We start from the raw sequence: 6640 nt of genomic DNA, 5'->3' as shown, positions 1-6640 counted from the left end.
CTATTTTGAAGCCACTTGTTTATTATTTTGGGGGGGGACAATTTGGAGTATTATGTAAAACCATTCATCTCTTTGTTTGTAGCAAACTAGTATAATTATGGCATGACCATTCTCTGGAAACACATTCAGTTGGAATAATAACATGCTGGTACAAAGACACAGTTTTCAAAAGCTAAATGAAATAGATTATTAGTGCTGTGATAGACTGCACTTAGAATTGACACAAATAGCGAAATAAAAATCTTGTTGAAAAAAATCAATTTTTTTGCCTATTCAACACTAAAAGTATTGAATAGCTGAATTGTAAAAGTCAAATCACAAGCTGTTTTATTGACAAAGGCTATATGCTAGACAATTCCATTCACAGTATATGTTTAAGTTATTTTCTTTATCGCTCTTAAATTGTTCTTTAATTTGTATATTTTTCTGTAATCTCTCTGCCTGATCCTGAAGAAATTCTGACAAAAGCCAAGGATCTAAGTTGCAAGGTTCTTCTGAAAGACTGGGTGCGAAGGGTTTTGTGGAATTAGAATTGTGGAATTCTCGACAAAGACTATTGGTCCAAGGATAGATGAGACTCATAAAATGTCTGCCTGTTGTGACAAAAGAAAGAACTTCCCTTTATATAGTGCCTTTCAGAACTTCAGCATGGCCCAAAGTTTTTATTAATAGCTGATAAATTAACTGGTTAGAAACACAATGAATTTTTTTTTCTATTATTGGGGTAGGACTCAGGAAAACCTGCCTGGAATCAGTGAGACAAACTTTTGGTTTCAAGTTGAAAAGTAACAGTGATCTTGGAAAGAGTGACATGGACTAATGCAGTGAAAAGGTTATGTGCTGTTTCCCAAAAGTTTGGTGCAAGGCTTCACCCCCACACCTCTCACCCAATAAAACAAACTTTGATCCAGGCTTTTCTCACCCTGGCCTGTATTGCCATCTTCCCCCTCCACTTAGAAAGCTTTCATCTCCCTGCGAAAACAAATATTCTCCACTATTAGCACAAGCTGAAGGGAAAGTATCATCAGAAAATCCTGGTAAACAAAAGCTGGAAGATAATGAGTGCAAATAATCAGCCATTATGTTTGATGTTGAAACCCTGAAGTGATAGTGAAGTTCCCAGCAGCTGGTTGAAAAAAGTAGCAAAAAAGACCCTTTTGTCCATAACTGTCCTTCTGACCTACGGAATCTCTTCAGTAAGTTGTAAATTGCACACATAATTTCTTATTTTTTATTCATTCGTGGGACGTAGGCTGGCCAGCATTTATTGCCCGTCCCTAGTTGCCCTTGGAGGAGGGTTGAGAGTCAACCACACTGTTGTGACTCTGGAGTAGTCCAGACCAGGCAAGAACTTCCTTCCCTAAAGAACATTGGTGAATCAGATGGGTTTTTCTGACAATCAACAATGGTTTCATGGTCATCAGTAGATTCTTAATTCCAATTATTTTTTATTAAATTCAAATTCCACTATTTACTATGGCAGGATTTGAACCCTGGTTCCCAGAACATTAGATTAATGGTCAAGTGATAAAATCACAAGGCCGTCACCACCCCCCCAGCGTTTACTACAGGTTGCAACTCCCTTATCAAACCTTTCTTCTCCATTTTTCGATGCTATCCACCTACTGTCTGCCAATCTTTTTCTTCAACGACTGGCACACACTGCACCGCCACCCCCTTCCCTCCTGCCTCCACCCTCTACCTCGGAAGTAGATGTAATTCCACCCACCTTTTTACCCATCTTGACTTTCAGATCAACAGTATCTGACAAACATTAGCTTCCCCACATCCCTTTCACTCTACTGCATGCCTCTCTTTTCTTCTCTCCCCCCACTTCTCTTCTCTGCTCTTTCCCATTACCCCTCCTCCTTTCCCCATCACCTCCAGTCCCATTCTTTCCTCATTCTTTCCTTCCTTCTTCTTCTGTTCTCCATTCCCCCCCCACCCCCACACTCCTTCATTTGCTTTCCCTTCATCCCCTCTCCCACCTGGTTCTGATCCCTTCCTTCCTGCTTCTCCCTCTCCATGTGTCCTCGCTTTCCTATTCACTCCTGACTCCCTTTTCTTCTCCTTTTGCCCACCATCTCCTTATTCTCTCTTCATTCTCAGTCACACCTCATTCCTTCTTCCTTTCTTTCCTTAATCAATTCCTTCCTGCTCATCTTTCTGCTCACTTCCATTTTCCCCATATTGTGCCTCCAACTCTGACATCTACTTTCTCCTCCATGACTCAAATTCTATCTCATCCTCCTTCTACTTGGCCTCTACTCCTCCCTTCCTTTTTGCCTCTTTCGCCTCTTCCTCCCTCCCCCAGTTATCCCCACCTTTTAACTTTACTTAACTTGATAATTTAACACTCATCTTGATCGCTGGGAAATTAATTAGCAATCCAAACTTTGAGATCCACAATACATTGTACCTGCATATGTTTGCTTCTAATATCACAAACACAAAATATACATAAGGCTCTTCTTTTACTATTATATACCTATTCACAGAAAATATAATGAACACAGCCTAATGGCAGATAATTTAGTGTTTGTAACAGAGCAAACTACCAAGATTTTAATGAGTAGATTATTTGCTTGGGTATGTTTGTGCTTTGATACATCTGTTTTTGTCTAAATCTTGGTGACAAACATCTATTTTGGAGCTTTGAAATGATATACATGGGGGCCAATTGTCATCTTCAACATCTGGGCAGTAGGCTAGCAGAATGGATCACCTACCTTTTGTGACTGCCACCTGATTTTCATTCTGTTAAGCATGGATAAGGGACAGGTTTTGCAATTGGTGGTGATCTGTTTTGATAGATTAGCTCCCAAACAATAAGGATAAACACGTACTGCATGGTCTAAAAGCATCTTAACAATGTGCAAGAGGATTATTATCCATAAGATTATAAACATAGGAGCAGGATTAGACCACTCAGCCCATTGAGTCTGCTCTGCCATTCATTCATGGCTGATTTTTTCTCATTGCCATTCTCCTGCCTTTTCCTCATAACGCCTGATCCCCTTATTAATCAAGAACCTATTTATCTCTGTCTTAATCCAAGAATTATAAAAATGTAAGTGCTAACTTTTAACATCTATCCATAACTAGCCCTCAAGTAGTTTCAATATTATTCTTACTTCCTTATCATGATGATTGTAATGATGGAAGATTTCCACCAAAACAACATTCACAGTACATGAAAAAAAAACCTTTATGATGCACTCCTCACCTCCTTGCTTGCAACCTCAACTGTGCTGCTTGGTATGGGGCTGAGGGATGTTTAACAGCAGAGGAGAAAACATTTCCAGCAATGGTAAATCATCTGAGGATCTACTGTCAAACGCAAGCGCCAAATATGATGTAAGAAAATAATGTAAGCATTTTGTTTCAAATTGCTGGTGGGCCAAGTGTTTCTTTAAGGAAAGTACAAGCAGGATTAAAATTGTGTGGCATAAGAAATGTCAGGAATCCAAAGCAGATAGGCAAAACAACTTCACCAGAATCGGAGAATGCTTACTGATAGAAAATGATAAAATAATGAGAGTTAGCTTCTTACGCTCTCCACATCTCAAGTAATGTAAGAGAACAAAGACTGATTTATTTGTATTCATTACTGCTAAATCAAAGAATCACTTCAATTCAATGGACATTACATTACACTGCATTTCACAGAGACTATATTGAGAATTTATTATTCAACAACAGTAGAGTCACTAACCCTTTGAATGCTGAGCATTATTTACAGCTTGAAAATGCTTTATTCACATTGTATCTATAAATATTAGTTCTTGAAAATATGTGCCACAGATAGGAGGAAAAAGTGGGAGGAGAGGGCAAAATATGGTATTCAGAGGAGGTGACCAAACAAATCGAATTAATTTGAGTAGCTTTGGATGGTTTGGTTATTCTTTGAAAAATGAGTAACTAAGTTCAGGATTGGTAAGTAAAAACTAATAATGCAAAAATCCTTTTATCTGTGGAGGTATAACTGAGATATTGAGGGGAAGTGAATTTCTTCTAACATTCAGCTGTCAGACCCTGTGCTGTCTTATTGCTGTTGTTTCCTTGAGCAAATGGTACACCTGCCTGCCTCATGATGCAAATCGGACCATGATGCAAATGTAACTGCCTAACTAATGAAGTCACTACTTTTTAAAAATTCTTTTCTGGGATGTGGGCATCAATAGGAAGGCCAGCATTTCTTGTCCATCCCTCATTGTCCTTGAGAAGGTGGAAGCAAGCCACCTTCTTTAACTGCTGCAATTTACCTGATATAGGTTTTGTTCTAGCAACACAGCAAATAGCAATAGAGTTCCAAGCCAGGATGGTGTGTGGTTTGGAAAAGAGCTTGCAGGTAGTTCCCTTGACTTTCTAGGAGACGGCGCTCGAGAATTTAGAAGGCGCTATCAAAAGAGGCTTGGAAAATTACTGCACTGTATCTTCTAAATGGTCCATGTAGTTGCCTCTGTGCATTGGTGGTGGAGGGGGTGAATGGTCAAGGTGAAGGATGGGGTGCCCATTAAATAGGTTACTTTGTCTTTGATGATATTGAACTGCTTGAGTGTTGTTGGAGCCACACTCATCCAGGCTTATGTGCTGTAAATGGTGGACAGACTTTTGAAAGATAGGAAGTGTGTTTTTCACCATGGAAATCCATGCCTCTGACTTGCTTTTATAGTTACAATGTGTATATAGTGGTCCAGTTCAGTTTCTGGTCGATGGTAATCTCCAGGATGTTGATAGTAGGGAATTCAATGATTGTAATATCATTGAGTGTCAAGGGAATAGATTTTCTCTATTGCAGATGGTTATTGCCTAGCTGGTACTTGTGCAGAGTGAATTTTACTTGCCTTCAGCCCACCGGCTTTGTTCATAAAAACTGAGACACCTAGCAGAGATGAAATCAAGTGTGGCTAATGCACATAGAATACAGGGTGATCCGACAAGATTGATACATAGCTGGCTTAGTAGTAGGAGAAGACGGTGGTGACAGATGGCTACTTTAGTGACTGGAGGCCAATGACAAGTGGCATACCACAGTGATCGGTGCTGGTTCCCTATTGTTGGTCATTTATATAACTGACATAGATGCCTATGTAGGGAGTAGGATCAGTAAGTTTGCTGATGACACAAAGATTGACCGGGTGGTTAACAGTGAGGTTAAGTGTCTTGGGTTACAGGAAGGTATAGATGAGATGGTCAAATGGCAGATAAGTGGCAGATGGAGTTTAAAACTGAAAAGTATGAGGTGATGGACTATGGAGGAAGTAATTTGACAAGGAAGTATACTACGAAAGGTCAACACTGGGAAGTTCTGAAGAACAAAGGGACCTTGGCATATTTGTCCATCGATCTCTGAAGGCAGAAAGACAGGTAAATAAGGTGGTCAAAAAGGCATATGGCACTCTTGCATTTATCACTCTTGGTATAGATTGCAAAAACAAAGAAGTCATGATGGAGTTGTATAGAACTTTGGTGAGGCCACAGCTGAAGTATCGTGCAGTTCTGGTTGCCACATTTTAGGGAGGATATGAACACATTGGAGGAGGCAGAGGATATTCACCAGAATGCAGACTGGGATGGAACATTTAAGTTATGAAGAGAGGTTGGATAGTCTTGGGTTGTTTTCGTGGAGCAGAGAAGACTGAGGAGCGACCTGATTGAGGTGTTCATGATTATGAGGGGCATGGACAGGGTGAATAGGGAGCAGCTGTTCCTCTTAATTGAAGGGTCAGTTGTGAGGGGACACAAGTTAAAAGTGAGGGGTGGGAGGTTTCGGGGGGATTTGAGGAAGAACATTTTTTTACCCAGAGGATGATGATGGTCTAGAATGCACCGCCTGGGAGGGTGGTAGAAGCAGGATACCTCACATCCAATAAAAAGTACCTGGATGAGTACTTGGCATGCCATAACATTCGTGGCAATGGGCCAAGTGCTGGCAGGTGGGATTAAGTGGGCAGGTCAGAGCATTTCATGCATCGGTGCAGACTTGATGGACTGAAGGACCTCTCCCTGCACTGTAACAATCTGTGGTTTTGTGGGCTCAGGCAGAACAGAAATGTTCTTCTGGGCCCCACAAAGAAAATATAGCCACTGCCATCCATGGTTCCATCTAATCCAATCCATGATGTATTCTCAGCACTGTATCCACCCTACTTACCTGAGTGCAAGCTGGTGGCCTCTGGACTAGAATCTTAGAATCATAGAACCATACAGCACAGAAGAGCCCTTTGGCCCACTGAGTCTGCACTGACACATTAGAAACACTTGAACTCCCACTTAATTCCATCTGCCAGCACTTGGCCCATAGCCCTGAATGTTATGATGTGCCAAATGTTCATCCAGATACTTTTTAAAGGATATGAGGAAACCATCTCTACCAGCCACCAGGCAGCGCATTTGTAACTGTCACCATCCTTTGGGTAAAAAGGTTTTTCCTGACATCCCCCCTAAACCTTCTGTCCTTCACCTTGAACCTATGTCCCCTTGTGACCAACCTTTCCACTAAGGGAATCAGCTAATCGATCTTTATTGATCCAAATCTAGCAAGCTATCACTGGTGCTTGTTTCGTGAGAAGCTACTTGGCTGGCAAGATGGCAATGAAACCCAGTCATTAAATGCATCTTGCCTCCCTCTGCTACT

The sequence above is a fragment of the Carcharhinus amblyrhynchos genome, chromosome 7, assembly GCF_965287045.1.
Source record: "Carcharhinus amblyrhynchos chromosome 7, sCarAmb.v2.hapA, whole genome shotgun sequence".
Lineage (NCBI taxonomy): Eukaryota > Metazoa > Chordata > Chondrichthyes > Carcharhiniformes > Carcharhinidae > Carcharhinus > Carcharhinus amblyrhynchos.
This window is presented reverse-complemented; position numbering follows the sequence as displayed.